The sequence below is a fragment of the Parasteatoda tepidariorum genome, chromosome 2 (assembly GCF_982258835.1).
Source record: "Parasteatoda tepidariorum strain Cologne lab strain chromosome 2, Ptep-v5.0, whole genome shotgun sequence".
NCBI lineage: Eukaryota > Metazoa > Arthropoda > Arachnida > Araneae > Theridiidae > Parasteatoda > Parasteatoda tepidariorum.
Genome location: NC_141756.1, coordinates 100,525,565 through 100,543,153, shown reverse-complemented (window position 1 = coordinate 100,543,153; position 17,589 = coordinate 100,525,565).

The window sequence follows — 17,589 nt, the reverse complement described above, 5'->3', positions numbered from 1 at the left end:
ATTCGTAACAACGTAGTTATAGTTGTAGTAAACTACAAAAGTAATGTAGTCTTTCCTACCACTGATTGTGTGATAATATTTGAGAACATTGCGTCATTCTTAATCACAAGCTAAAACTGAAATCTCTACATTTGTAACAACGTAGTTATAGTTGTAGTAAACTACAAAAGTAATGTAGTCTTTCCTACCACTGATTGTGTGATAATAATTGAGAACATTGCGTCATTCTTAATCACAAGCTAAAACTGAAATCTCTACATTTGTAACAACGTAGTTATAGTTGTAGTAAACTACAAAAGTAATGTAGTCTTTGCTACCACTGATTGTGTGATAATATTTGAGAACATTGCGTCATTCTTAATCACAAGCTAAAACTGAAATCTCTACAGTCGTAACAACGTAGTTATAGTTGTTGTAAACTACGAAAGTAATGTAGTTTTTCCTACCACTGATTGCGTGATAATAATTGAGAACATTGCGTCATTCTTAATCACAAGCTAAAACTGAAATCTCTACATTCGTAACAACGTAGTTATAGTTGTAGTAAACTACAAAAGTAATGTAGTCTTTCCTACCACTGATTGTGTGATAATATTTGAGAACATTGCGTCATTCTTAATCACAAGCTAAAACTGAAATCTCTACATTTGTAACAACGTAGTTATAGTTGTAGTAAACTACAAAAGTAATGTAGTCTTTCCTACCACTGATTGTGTGATAATAATTGAGAACATTGCGTCATTCTTAATCACAAGCTAAAACTGAAATCTCTACATTTGTAACAACGTAGTTATAGTTGTAGTAAACTACAAAAGTAATGTAGTCTTTGCTACCACTGATTGTGTGATAATATTTGAGAACATTGCGTCATTCTTAATCACAAGCTAAAACTGAAATCTCTACAGTCGTAACAACGTAGTTATAGTTGTTGTAAACTACGAAAGTAATGTAGTTTTTCCTACCACTGATTGCGTGATAATAATTGAGAACATTGCGTCATTCTTAATCACAAGCTAAAACTGAAATCTCTACATTCGTAACAACGTAGTTATAGTTGTAGTAAACTACAAAAGTAATGTAGTCTTTCCTACCACTGATTGTGTGATAATATTTGAGAACATTGCGTCATTCTTAATCACAAGCTAAAACTGAAATCTCTACATTTGTAACAACGTAGTTATAGTTGTAGTAAACTACAAAAGTAATGTAGTCTTTCCTACCACTGATTGTGTGATAATAATTGAGAACATTGCGTCATTCTTAATCACAAGCTAAAACTGAAATCTCTACATTTGTAACAACGTAGTTATAGTTGTAGTAAACTACAAAAGTAATGTAGTCTTTCCTACCACTGATTGTGTGATAATATTTGAGAACATTGCGTCATTCTTAATCACTAGCTAAAACTGAAATCTCTACAGTCGTAACAACGTAGTTATAGTTGTTGTAAACTACGAAAGTAATGTAGTTTTTCCTACCACTGATTGCGTGATAATAATTGAGAACATTGCGTCATTCTTAATCACAAGCTAAAACTGAAATCTCTACATTCGTAACAACGTAGTTATAGTTGTAGTAAACTACAAAAGTAATGTAGTCTTTCCTACCACTGATTGTGTGATAATATTTGAGAACATTGCGTCATTCTTAATCACAAGCTAAAACTGAAATCTCTACATTTGTAACAACGTAGTTATAGTTGTAGTAAACTACAAAAGTAATGTAGTCTTTCCTACCACTGATTGTGTGACAATATTTGAGAACATTGCGTCATTCTTAATCACAAGTTAAAACTGAAATCTCTACATTCGTAACAACGTAGTTATAGTTGTAGTAAACTACAAAAGTAATGTAGTCTTTCCTACCACTGATTGTGTGATAATAATTGAGAACATTGCGTTATTCTTAATCACAAGTTAAAACTGAAATCTCTACATTTGTAACAACGTAGTTATAGTTGTAGTAAACTACAAAAGTAATGTAGTCTTTCCTACCACTGATTGTGTGACAATATTTGAGAACATTGCGTCATTCTTAATCACAAGCTAAAACTGAAATCTCTACATTTGTAACAACGTAGTTATAGTTGTAGTAAACTACAAATGTAATGTAATTTTTCCTACCACTGATTGCGTGATAATATTTGTTAATCTTGTGCTATTCTTAATCACAAGCTTATTCTGAAATCTCAAAGATTTGAACTGGAATAACCAACATTAAACTTTTCTTTTTTAACCTAAATTGGATAATCCAAATTTTGAAGTGTCATTACATCGCATCGTGTTGAAAACCAATCATTCATAATAAAAAAAATATTAGTGAAAATTATTGGCACATAAATAGAGATTTGATTTGGAAGAAGAAAACTTTTAAGATATTAATTTCTCCTCCTCCTGTAACACTTGAAATGAGAATTCAAATATAAAGAATTTGACTTAGCACATTTAACACCTGAACGACAAAATAAATGTTTTTTGTTTAACTATGTCAAATTGTGCTGCTTTTTTCTAATTTCGTGAAAACGTTCCGATTTCATAATTCCTGAAACTAAATTTAAGTCTGATAACCCGATTAAATGTTAACATTTCACTATTCCTTATGAAGTTCAAGACCACGCGATCTTTTAGAAACGGTGGAAGCTGCAGTTATTCATCGTAACATTTCTTCTTGGAATTGTTATTGTTATTAAAAAAAAAAAAGTCTTGATCCTAAAAATCCAAGCGTCCCTGCTAAATTTCGCTTGACGTTAGATTTGAGGCTATTAAAAAATCAAATTCATAAACAAAACATAGACTTCAAATCAAACAGTCAAATTCTCACAGAAATGAAAATAATCATAGACCAAATAATTATATCTGCATAAGTTTAAAAAAAAAACAAAATTCTATGTTTTTTTATGGTGGAAAAGTAATCTCTTAATGTTCACTTTAATTGCAATTTCAAACTTTTTATTCAGCATCTTTAACATTAGGACAGGAATATGCTTATTCGAACAATCGAACTTAGTCTTATGCCTCTATCACACGAGAGAAAAATATGTGCAACTGCAAGTGTAACTGCAAGTGTAAGTGCAACTGTAAGTGAAATTCCTCCGTTCGGAGTTGCCGAAAGGGTTGCTTAATTGCCTGAACGGTTGCATGAAATTGGGTTACCATATTTTGCTATTTATCTTTGCTTTTGGCTCATATTTAATTTTATCATATGATTCTATTATATCATAGTTTCTCAACGATGTTCGTAAAGATGCTGTAGAATATTGATTGATTTTGATTTAATTTTTTACATTTGTATTTGTGTTAAGTCTTTTCTTCAGCAGGAAATTAAAATTCTGAAAACTTTATTTCCCCATTAGTGAAGTAGCATAGTATAAAAAGGATTATGATTTCTACCTCATAATATGAGATAATATTAAGATATCATTGAATTTCATGCTGCGTCCCTAAAAAGATAAGGGGGTGAAAGGGGGATGGACTTAAATACTATCTAGAATTTTGACGATTTTTTTACGTTGATTTGAGTGACTAATGTATAAAACATGGTGCGTAGCATTTTTAAAAAGTGCTTTTTAAGTGAAGTAGCATAGTATAAAAAGGATTATGATTTCTACCTCATAATATAAAATGATATTAAGATATCAATGAATTTCATGTTGTGTCCCTAAAAGGATAAGGGGGTGAAAGGGGGATGGACTTAAATACTATCTAGAATTTTGACGATTTTTTTTATCTTGATTTGAGTGACTAAGGTATAAAACATGGTGCGTAGCGTTTTTAAAAAGTGCTTAAAGGTGCTTATTTTTGATTTTCATTTTTTAAAGGCCCTTAAAGGTGCTTTTCTTAATAAGTGTTTTTAAAAAGTGCCTTATTTTCCTTTTTCGAAAAAGAGATTTATGAAAAGGAATGTCGATTTTCGCCACATATTATGTAAAAACGTACTTTTCACATTTTTCTATTTCACGTTTTCAGAATTCATTCGTCCCGCACTGGACGGATCGTTAAGACACGGTTCCCAGCAGATCACCGAAGTCTTTGGCTATGGTCAGTGTGCGGGTGGGTGACCACTTGGATCAGTCTGCGTAGGGACCGAGGGTGTGCGGTATGGGTCCTCGTTAAACTGTGCTACCGCAAAGTGCTCAACTTCGCTCGCAGGTCGTCGGGCTACCGAGGCGGGGGTGCCATCCCCTCCGCAGAGGATCAAAATTGTGATGGCATGTCTTCGGATCATCCTCCGGGATGTTTCCCAGACCGTCGCCAATAGCCCATTGTGCAGCTCTAGTGCGACGTAAATTAACAACAACAGCAGAATTCATTCAACCATGATCAATTTCAGCGTACCGTCAGTCCATAGCGTATGAAAACGCCAATCATTTTACAGGTTTGGTGAAATACTTGCGAGTCCGCATGTGCGTCTAGTGAGCTGGGTTCGGTGAGATTCTTGCTCTCTCATGCTGTATTTTGCAAGATATTCTCAATTTCAGGCTTTATTTTCCACCCTCTGAAATCGAACCGAAAAATCTCTTGATCATTTTTTTAATGGCTAATATAATCAAGAAAACAGTTCTTTGTCAAATTCTAGTTATTTTATCATGATCATGTAAAGTCTGAGAATTATTTTGCATTTTGTCAATTTACCTAGAGCTTTAAAATATTTTTTGAGTGCCTAAAATGTTCTTAAAAGTTGCTTATTTTTTGTTGAAAGATTTGGCTCCGCACCCTGTAAAAGCATAGTTTATTTATATATATTTACTATGTAACATGCTAGCTAGGCAAGTGCGGTATCATTATCTATGTAAACACTAAATCGAATGAGAATAAAAACAAGCTGTCTGATTTAATAGTTTAACAATTCGAAAATTTATAAAAAGTTTAATGTGTAGAAAGGACAATTTTATGACTTATGCCACTTTATGCAACTGACATTGCTATCTAATCAAGTAAGGCATTTCTTCAAATTTATTTTTTAAGCTTAATTCAAAAACATAGTCCTTTGAAATAATTCTGTAGAAGAAATGATGGTTTAATGTATGAAATATAAATTTTTGAATTACCTTTCACTCATAAAATATTTATAACATCAAAACTATTAGATCTATCAAATCAATTCTATTTTTTAAATTCAGTCTAAAAAATACATAATAATCAGACTTGTCTATACTACAATGTCTCAGAATTTTATTTTCATCAAATTAATTTACATTACATGAAGGGATCATCAATTTTATTCATTTACACATTGCATATCAGGAATATCACTTTTATGAAAATTATTTTTTCCACTTTCTCAGTAAAATTGCTTTTTAAATATAAGAGGATTTTCAATGTCATACTTACATTTTATTATTGTAAAATTTATATCATTCATTATTGGTATAAGATAATTTAATTAAAAATTATAGGATTTATTTTGGGATAAATTTATTGTAATATACAGTATATAAATTAAAATTTATTTATAACTATAAAAAAAAAACAATATTTTATTAAGAACATACTTTTAATGTATCATATTATTTTGTTATAGCCCTTTACGTGTTTTGTTTTGCATTTTAAATAATACAAGAATCAATTTAAAAAATAAAACATTCATTGTCAAGTGAAACATTTAGAACATTATTCATTTTTATTTCTTATTTTTTAATTTCTTCCATAAAAACAGTATTACATCTCTTTCCTTCTTTACCAGATAAACCTTACAGGATTATACGAAATATCTGAAATAAAAGAAAGAAATCACTTTCATGATAAAATTTTACCAACACATTATTAGAATAAGGAAGATTAAATGCCATTAATTTGAAATCATTTAAGTCCTTAGGTATCCCTTTTAAACTTATTTTAAGTTTGACAGATATTTTGATTATAGTTCTAAGATTATTCTATACACTAATGAAAGATGGTAGGTGTGTTTAGTTTTGTAGTTCTTATGTTTGGATTGAAATTTGTTTCAAGAAAAATAAATTGTATTTATAAACGAAGACTCTTAAAAATGTAAGTATATTGAAAAATTAGTAAGGTACACTTACATACTTACTGTCATTATAGAAAAGCTAAGTATCAAGAGATAAATGTGAAGTATAAATAAAAAGTAAAGTATCATTAGTTAACTTTGAATAATTATAAACAAAATATTATGCAAATCATCATACACAAAAAAAAAAAAAAAAATAGAAGGGATGAATGTAGAAACAGACAAGGAGATTGGGAATTTGCATTTTTAATAATTACTTTTTATATATAATATACTACCTTTCTTGTAATACTTTTCAATAATTACTGGAAAATGGGGTAACTTTGTGAGAAACAATTTAAATATTTACCACACATATTTTCTAACTTGTTTTAAAATGAGATTTTCAAAAATTAAAAGAATTCTTAGGGAACAATAAAATAATTATTTCACTAATAATTATAAAACTTTCAAATAATCGGACACATGCTTTTACAATCAACAGAAACAAAGATTAAAATTTAAAAATAAAGAAATATAATCATTATTATATTTTATGTTATAATACTGAAACAAAGTTTGGCGAGTTGCTTGGCGAATATTTCAAAGTAAAGCTTTTCGCCAGTATAATTCTTTACATATATAAAAATAGAAATTATTTCTATTTAAAGTAATTAAAACTTTGATCGGAACAAATTATAATAAGTTTTAATTTTATTAGCTTAAAATAAATAAATATTTTAAAAGAAAATTTATCGCAAAAATAATGTACTATACTTACCGATACTAAAATCGTGTGCAGGTTCCTGTTATGGTAGTACATCAACTGCATTGAGATGGTCATCTCATAGTGCGAAAGTATTTTTAATGCTTTCATTTTAAAGGAAATGTTATTATTAAACTAAAAACTTGTTCCGTCTCATCTATAAAAAAATTTCATCCGATCATCCTCTTCCTAACGTCGCCGCCATTTTTATTTACATTTGTATATGTCATCACATAAAATTGAAACGTCATAAAAAGCAAACGATCTGATTGGTTCATGAAAGAAATTGCCTGAACGGTTGCAGATATTTCGTGCAACCGTAATTTCTATATCACACGAGCGTTTTTTGGAGAAATTTCACTTGCAGTTGCACTTACACTTGCAGTTGCACATATTTTCTCTCGTGTGATATAGCCATAAGAATAAATAACTCTTACTCTTCAAAAAAGGAAAGAAAAATCTTGCAATTAAAATTCGACCAATTTTTGACTAGTTTAATTGCTCAAATTTTTAACTGATTTCCTGTACAGGATGAAAGCACAAAATTCAAACTCTTTCTGATCACTATTAGCAAAACTTATCGCCAATCAAAATTTTGATTATTTTCGGCCTGCAGAAGCCAGAAGACTCAAAGCTAAAATTTAGAAAAAAATTGAAAATGAAAAATGTATATATATTTAAAATATCAAGTTTATCCAGTAGACTAAAAATGAGGAAAAAATTTAAAAATTTTCACGCATAGCAAAAATTAAAGGACGAAATTTCACAATAAACTTTTTTCGTTTTGGTGACAAAAATTTCTTTGGTGACAAAAATTTGGAAAAAAAACATTTCTTTTTCTTTTTCAGTTCACATATCAAACATGATGTTTAAAAACATTTTCATTTCTGATTACACTTTTTAATGGACATTCCTTAGTGCTAGCCTTTAAAATGTATACTCTCATATAAAATTTCATTAATTTAAATAAATTTTTATTCTCTGGCAAATCGAAAAGAAAAACATTTTAATATTTGAGTAAAAAAATAAGTTTGTTAAACTTTTTTAATTAAACATTAATAAGAATAAAATCAGGTGCATATGGATAGCTCTCCTCAATTATAAACTCAGAAATCAATTTATTTGTTATATCGTACTAAGTTGCGTCTTTTTTCCCAATGTTTTAAATCATAAAAACCAATTATACAAGTGTCCACCCCTCCTCTGATTTGGAACCATTTTTTACACTATCATTTCGATTGCATCGCATACCGAGGATGTTGAGTCCTTTTGAGTTTTTTCTTTTTTTCTACCTTAACGAAGTTTATTTTATAATGTAAAAGAACTTATAAATGTTTGGGAAATATATAGAATAAAATACATATTAAACTATTAAACATTGAAACGTTATAAATAATTAATTAAATAAGAAATAAAATAAACTGGAAATGCGAGAACAAGATTTTTGTTTCAAATAATATTTCATTTAAATTCCACATGAATTGTCAGAAACTTCCCTCTTCAGCAGCATAGCTGACAAAGACACGAGGAAGAGGGTTAGAACAAAATTTTTTATCAACTATATTTCCCAATATGTTTTCCATGTTGGATTTTCATTTTATTTTTCACCACATGCATTTTTTCAAGATTTTTATAATACTAGAAAGTTTCGCCACTTGCTCACTTCGCTCACCAACCTTCGTAATAGCCACTCATACAACTTAGTTTGTTTTTTCCTATATCGATATATTTTGAAAGAGAAAATATATAAATATTTTTGTACGAAAATTTTGTTAATATGTCAATAGTAACAAAATTAACGATCACTTGCATATGAAAAAAAATCAACTGATCTTGAAAAAATAAATATATAAACACAGGGAATATATAAATTTTTGATAAAACAAGAAGTAATTTTACTAGCTAACTATCTAAAAGATCTGTGTTTTCGGCTTAAATTCTTTGCAATTACCACCATTGTTATCATTGTAAAAGTTTGTTCCTTTTCTTTTTTTCTTTTTTTTGGACAAGATTTTAAACTGTATTAATGCGTATTACTCATTGTGGGGGAACTTTATATATGTATAATATTCTCTTTATCTACAGCGAATTTCTGCAGCTGAAATGGATTGTTAACGAAAAGACCTTGTCATTGAAATTACCTATCGACCACGTGGTTTCATTATCTCACAGATTCAATATATACTGCCTTTTTTTCCTTGCTAATTTCACCCGTCATTCACTTCCTACATCAAGAATCAGTCACAATAGTTATTGCAATAGCTTTTGCGATGATAATCTATAATAATGTACATTAAAAATTAATCTTAGAAATAAATGTGTTAAATGTGACTAGAAAAAAATTGTGTAATATACAACTTAAATATGTAAAATGCATTTAATGTTTCGTTTTTGCAACGTGATGTGAATAGAGGAGTAGGTAATTTTCAAATAAAATGTTTCTTTTCTGGCAACTTCAACATAAAGATTTTGCATCAGGCTAGGTTTAAAAAATTTCATCACTAATATACTAAATTACAAAGAAGTGCAAGGGGCATAACGTCTAACGTAAAAAATCATAAAACTAGTTTCAAAATTAAGCATGACTTTGCCTACGAAATAACCTTTTCTACATATTGTCAACAAATGACTTTGGCGATGAAATGACTCTGTGGACGAAATGACCATATCGACGAAATCACCATGTCGACGAAATGACCCTGTCGACGAAATGACTTGTCGACGAAATGACCCTGTCGACGAAACGACCATGTCGACGAAACGGCCTGTCGACCAAATTACCCAGTCGATGAAATGGTCTGTCGATGAAGTGATGTCGATGAAATGGCCGGTCGATGAAGTGATTGTCGATGAAATGAATGCGACCCGATTTTTTTATGCACAAAATAAGTAACATGCATGTTTTGTGTGTATTCCTTGGCTATTAAAATGTTGTATTATCAAACACTTATTGGTTATATTTAAATCTTTGCCTTCTGTTACTGCATAATGAGTTAGGAGGCATAGTTCTGAGTGGTATGTGTATAAAACACATTTTTATGTGCATTTAAAATTTGCTTTTTTGTTATTTATCCTATTTTTTTTTTCATTTTCTTTCAGTATATTTGTTGGCATGAATTCGAAGTAAGGCGTCCGAGAATAAGAAAAGAATTTCAGTGACAAAACCAGTTTTAACATTTGAAAAAGAATTGCGAGATTTTGAAAGTCACTTTAATTTATGATCTTCCAATAAAACTTTTTTTCAATATTCTATTCAGTTTTATTTCTTTTTCTCTACTTTTTTTCATATAGTTTCCAAAATATTTTCAGTAAAAATGTAGTTTAGAGTAAAAATAGAGTTTTTATTTTTTTAACAAAAAAATAATTTTGGAAAATAACTTTCATTGCGTAAAATTTCGAAAAAGTTTTCTCTTCCTTTTTCAGAAAATTTTTAAATACCATGATGGGTAGTTATAGATCATCACTTGTTTTAATGTAATAGTTATTTATTTATAGTTTAACTGTTCAGTTATTTATTAAATTCTAAGAACAGCGGTGTACTCTTGTATATTGAATTTTTTTTAACTTATAAAAAAAGTAGGAAATGTAGGATATTTTTCTGCAGCGAAGAGTAAAGATAGATTTAAAAAATGTATGATTTCACAGCATTAAAACTACCATTAGTTAAGTACCATTGCATTCATACATAAATTGAATAATTAGAAATTAATGAAAAGGTTATTTTAAGTTCTGCCTGTACGGAATATGTCAGTATTAACCAAGCGAGGGCATCTAAGGTCGTAACAGGGAGTTCAAACTGAATTTTATATAAAAATGAAAGTAATCATCCATAGAAAGTTGAACAACTTTTGTACCGTCACTATCAAAGTCGTTTCAGCAAAAGGAATATGACGAGGTTAAGCTTTGAAGAAGGGTGTCAATTCGAATTTTAGAAGTAGTTTTTCTAAGATCAATCACGACGAATTTTTTGAAATCCTGTAGAAGATAGTGTTTTTTCCTTCGGCAAATATAGCCAACGCCATTTATCATTTAATCATTTTGGGATATTAATTTATCATTAAGTTAAAAAATTATTTAATCGATTTCACAAAAAATTAAGAGAAAATTAATTTTAAATGTAACAAAACGATCAAAACAAGATGATTATAATTAATATCACACGTCCCCACCCCCTTAAAAGTACGATAGTTGTATATCAATATGATTGGGGGCAATTCCATAGTTATGAAAGTAACATTCGCAAGCTTTAAATCAAAATGACTTTTTTTAAAAAAAAGAACTGTTGGTGTTATTCACACGTCTTTCAATTTGATCAATGTTTCTAGATTAGAAATGTTTTTAAAAGTTAAGGAAGAATCACTGTTGTGGGAGCAACGCATGTGTTATACGCCTCTAACAGACAATTTTTAAATTTTTAACAATTAATAAAAATTAGCCTATGTGTAAATGATCAAAAACATATTAAAACAGCTTGGATTTTTTTAAAATTAAGTTACGCGCATTTAAAATCTGCAAATGTTAACGTTCATGATGATGTAATTGCCCAAATGTAATATCAAAATAATATTAGTTTATAAACGTCCAACATCAGCTTATAAAATGGACAATATATCCATAGTAAAAACGGAAAACATCAGTTTATGAAACGAAAAATATACGTATTGAAAATGAAAAATATCTGTATGAAAAACGGAAAACATCAGTGGTAGACTATACTTGAGGGTGCCCCCACCAAGTTGTGATCGCGATTGATCGCCAAGCTGGGCGATGTTGAAAACCAATCGTGATTCTGATTGGTTTAGATTTTAATCGTGATTCTGATTAGTTTAGAGTTTAGCGTTGTTTTTAAATGAATTTTTAAATATCATTTCAGAGATCCGTTAGTTCTACTTTGGATACCGGCTGGTAAGGTTACTTTTGCTTCTGGTACTAAAAATGAATACTGTCAATAAGATAAATCTTAAGCTTCTGTACGATTTTAATAACAATGAAAAAAAAACAGTGATTGACTTGTGTATGAATGAAGGTTTAATTAGTAATAGATATAAATGTCCTGTTTGTGGGTTACCACGGCGTTCCGGGCAAACAAGTATGGCGCCAAACATAAGTCGCCAATTTCGACAAGGGGCACCCTCAAGTATATTTTTCCCAACATCAGTTTATAAAATGAAAAATATTCGCATTAAAACAGAAATCCTCAGTTTGTAAATTCGGTAAATATCCATATTAAAAAGTGAAAAACATCACTTCAGTGAAATAACGGAAAATCTGCTGCTAGTACATTCTATGTTTTTTAATGGAACTTCAAAATTCAGTACACATACTGAATCGAATCAAGCTGTATTAAAGAAACAGTTCTTTTGCAATAAAAACACATTTATTCGTTAGGCACACATTAACTAAACAAAACTAAAATAACCGTAACTGGTCGGTAATAACCTTGCATAATAAATGGAAAAACCCGTAACGAGTTAATATAAACCTTAAATTGGGTATAATATGAAAAAAACACAACTACTTCGATTTAGTAGGAACAACATATGACGCAATGCTAAACGAATGGAATTTAGTTGTTGTTTATTTAGTTATTGTTATTAGTAGTTGTTGTTATTTGTTTCAGTTGTTGTTGTTTATTTAGTTGTATTTAGTTTCAATAACTTTTCTTTATAATGCAATAAAATCTGGCGAGCAGCTATTTAAACGATCGAACACTTCGTTTGTTTATTTGTGGCTTGAAGTTAGGCTCGCAGAAAATGCCGTTCATGGGTTAAATTTAGTAGGAACAACACAACCTGTGACGTAGGCTATATTATACCCAATTTGTGGAACAAGAGATAGTTTGAATTGGGTATAATATAGCCTATATTATACCCAATTTGTGGAACAAGAGATAGTTTGAATTGGGTATAATATAGCCTACGTCACAGGTTGTGTTGTTCCTACTAAATTTAACCCATGAACGGCATTTTCTGCGAGCCTAACTTCAAGCCACAAATAAACAAACGAAGTGTTCGATCGTTTAAATAGCTGCTCGCCAGATTTTATTGCATTATAAAGAAAAGTTATTGAAACTAAATACAACTAAATAAACAACAACAACTGAAACAAATAACAACAACTACTAATAACAATAACTAAATAAACAACAACTAAATTCCATTCGTTTAGCATTGCGTCATATGTTGTTCCTACTAAATCGAAGTAGTTGTGTTTTTTTCATATTATACCCAATTGTCTCCTGCTTTTAATTTTAACTTATCTCGTTTTTATTCATGCTTTTGCTAGCCAAATACTTTTCGTATATATTTTTAGACTTTTATAATACGCATGTATTTGTTGCTGTGTGAGATATTTTTAATTTTCTTTTTTGGCATCTAGCTTCAGTTTTAAATTTTCTGTTTAAATTTTAGGTGCGTGACGTTAAGTAGTAAATGTTGCAGTAATGGCGATGACGGGGCCGATTGTAAGTGCTATCAGTAAAACGATGCTCGTACGAGCTGAGATTGCACTGAAATGATAGAATAATAAAGCAGTCTCTTTAATTGGACTGCTTTTGTTAGCAAATTCTATTCCGATAGTTGCAAACAAATATTACAATAAAGCTTTGTGGACGTTATTTTAGTAGAAAGTTCTATTAACAGTGGGAATATTTATTTGAAATTCTTGGAAGCTTCGTAATGGTCTTTTCACTTAATGTTTCATTTTCGTAGAATGATATCTGGAAGTTTTATAGCAACGTGGTCGTCGGTGAAGTGTTGTCCAATTATGCAATCATTTACAAGTTAATTAAGACCAACGTGTAATGAATGAGCGTCTTGAGAATTTAAATAGCGCATTTAAATTACATGTTTATGACACTGTTTCCATTCTTAATCGTTTGTTAAAACTTTGTAGGCCTTTATTGCATTTTATTGGCATTTAGCAGAAAGACTTCATAGGTAAGCATCAAAACACAGTTTGTTTAGAGCTATAAAATTCTGCTATTTAAAATAAATAAATTCCAAATGCAAGCGTTGTCGTCGAAATTTCAAAGATGTGAAAAAATAAAAATGAGAAAGAAAGAATTTAAATTATAGAAATTTATCGAAAAGAAAATAGTTTATTAACATGCGCAAAGATAGTGCTTGAAAAACAAAATGGATTAGTAACGATAGTATCACGTTTTCCCTATAAAATTTGGTGTTCAATTTTTAATAACTTCCTTTTAACGTATTCATAATCTCAATCTCTCCATTATTCCATTCGCAAGCTGTAAAATTAAATTTGAAATTTTATACAAATCATTATATGTATTTCAAGTTCATATTGTTTGTGAAACCTAAAAGCGTCTAAACATAATATATACTTCAATGTAAAATGCATTATATTCTATTGAAAATGTATCCACATTCCTTTCTGAGGAAAAAAACTCCTTGTAGCGCAAACATAATCAATATTTGTCCAAATGTACACAGCATAAAATGTTGTCGTCGTCGGGTATTAAAGCAGAGAGGGTGCAATTGTTCTTGTTTTCCAGTGGCGCCATCTATGGCCGAGAATTCGACTTTTTTAACACCCATACGTCACACCTGTTTACAGGTTGGACCTATTCATTCATCCACTGATCGTAATTTTGACCTGAACCAGAGAACGACGATTCTCCAATTCAGTACTCTCAAAGATATTGATTTGTTATAGGAACATGGAGGACTTTGTGATCCGGCATATTTAACATGCACAAGTCACCATTTACTACTTGGGGGGCTGGATTGGAACTCCCATTCTCATGAACGTGACTCTAGCGGTCACTTCGTAGCGAAATAACTCCAGCGAAATTGACTCTTGGAGGCAAGCAGTTTCGGTGACTTTAGTCTCACAAGGGAAACTAGGGAAGTGTGACTCGCCAATTTTGAAATAAACTAGTGGGATGTATGCTTTATGAGGAATAATTTTAGGGGGCAACATTCGTTTCGGCCCATAGAAGGTCCCGTGAGAGATAAAAAATAATTCAATATATAGAAAAATCGGTATTTTATTACTTCATTGCAGACTATTAGATATTGTAATTGTCTCAAAATCCAATTAATTTGTAATTAATTGGATAATTAGTTAATTCGCTAATTAATAACTTAATTAACATTCGTTTCGGCCCATAGAGGTCCTGTGAGAGATAAAAAATAATTCAATATTTAGAAAAATCGGTATTTTATTACTTCAATGCAGACTATTAGTTATTGTAATTGTTTCATAATCCAATTAATTTGTAATTAATTGAATAATTAATTAATTTGCTAATTAATGAATTAATCAGAAAATTAATTATTAATTAATTAATTGAATTGCAATTACTTACTCCAATTAATTTAGAATGTTTTTTTAAAAAAAAAAAAATGAAAAAAATTTGGTCAATTTTTTTTAAAATTAACTTAACAGGTTTTTCTGAAAAACTACAGATATATGAAATTTCCGAAATCAATTTTGACAATAAATATGTGCATTATATAGTACGTGAAAGTGCCACAAAATTAATTGGAGTATGAGACAATTAAAATAACTAATAGTCTGCATTGAAGTAATAAAATACCAATTTTTCTATATATTGAATTATTTTTTATCTCTCACAGGAGCTTCTATGGGCCGAAACGAATGTTGCCCCCTAAAATAATTCCTCATAAGGCATACATCCCACTAGTTTATTTCAAAATTGGAGTGTCACACTTCCCTAGTTTCCCTTGTCAGTAAAGTATATTTGCGACTACCAGCTGACAAAAGTCACCATACGCAGTCATGGAGTCGCGATGGCTCAAGGGTTAGAGCGTTCGCCTTCCAATGAGGTGAACCGGGTTCGAATCCCACCAATGGCTGGTCGATACGAATCCGCATCCGACTTGCACCGACCCCACTGCTGACATGAAATATCCTCAGTGGTAGACGGTTCACGGGTTAGACTCCCCTTTTCGTCAGGATAACCTTGGGAGGTTCTTGTGGTTTCCCGCTCCGTGTAACGCAAATGCAGGTTAGTTCCATCAAAAATGTCTTCCACGAAGGCAAAATTTCTTACAATACTGGATACAGGAGTTCCCTCGTCTTCTGGATTGGGTACAAAATTACAAGGCTACGGAGATGAACATTAGTAGTTGTAAACCCAGAAATTGGGTCAATTGTTCAAAGACGGTTATTAAAAAAAAGGAGTCACGGGGACTTTTACGTGACATCGCAAGACTAAGTAACATCAAAGTTGGATTATCTCTATTTTGAATAATTCTCCTTGAGACAATTAAAAACGGCTTTTTATCATGACGTCACTGTTTCAATTTGTACTAACTGGGGATTAGAATTTGAAATAAAATTTTTTAAAGATACTGTATAGCACCTTTTAATTTATTAATAGCACATTTAAACACGATTTCCAAAATGTCTTATCCGAACTAAGTAATGGATAGTAGAGAGTATAGAAACACTTTAAAAGGTCACTTCGTTCTGAAATAACTGGAGCGAAATTTGTAAAGTGCGGTTCGCCAATTTGAATGCCGCGAGCAATTTTTCTCGCCGCCGAAAGCATACATACATAAACGCAGCTCATTTTGTTATAAATGAGCTTAGTCACATAAAGGGTGTATTTTTATGACCTTAAAGAATAAAGTTGATGAATGACTTACTCTCCGTGGACGACAAAAACGGCAGGGAAAAAAGGTTATATATTTGCTTTCGAAAGACATAAAAACAAATTCCCATTTTTGTTTTAGAAATGTTGACTTTATTTCTGTAAAATTTATTTTCTTCTACAAAATTTTGAAATAATCTTAAAATGTCACGAGCATTTACTTAACGAAATAAAGAAGGAATTTTTAACGAAATAAAAAAGGAAAGCTAAAATTTATAATTACAGAAAGACAAAATACACATTAAGAGTCAGTATTGTTACTTTTACAATATAATGCACAGTAAGAATTTTTAATTTAAAAAATGCATGCATACACGAATTCTAAAAACTTAGTTTCTCAGCGAACATGCACGTATCACACAAAGAATATTAAGAAAAAAATATCGATCTCGCCTTAATACCGAAGCGAAAAGAAATTATGCATTTTAAATTTAATTAATATAGTTCATACAGAGATTAAAAAATTGAAATCTTAATGTCACCACTTAAGACATACCTACATAGCTATTTTAAAACTTAAAACATACATAGTTATTTTAACAGCGAACTTTTGTCTTAGAAGACAATAGGGAGATTTCGCAAATTTACGTGAGCTTCAGCATGCTATTAATGTTCAACTCCGTAGTCTTGTAATTTAGAACCTAATCCAGAAGACAAGGGAACTCCTGGGTCAAGTATTGGGAGAAATTTGCCTTCGTGGAGGACTTTTTTGATGGAACCAACCCGTATTTGCGTTACATAGAGAGGAAAACCACGAGAACCTCCCACGGTTAGCCTGACGGCAAGGGGACTCTAACCCATGATCCGTCTACCACTGAGGATATTTCATGTCAGCACTGCGGTCGGAGCAAGCCGGATGTGGAATTCGTATCCCAGCCATCGCCGGGATTCGAACCCAGTTCACCTCATTGGAAGGCGAACGCTCTATACCCTGAGCCATCGCGGTTCCGTACGTAAGATTTCAAGTAATTGCGCATGCGTCAATTCTGGTGGAATGGCGCATGCGTCCGTGAAAAAATATCAAACGTAAGTGAAAATAATAGATTTCGCAAAACGCAAATCCGTAAGTTAAAAATGCTAACGTAACGTTTTAACTCCGACTACGAAATCAAAAGTAATATTTACAATGGACATAGACGATCGCTTCGCTCGACCATTTGTTGCATATGTTACGGGCAATGTAATTATTTAGGCCAGTATTCATAATGCTTAGTTATTATGAATAATGACCATT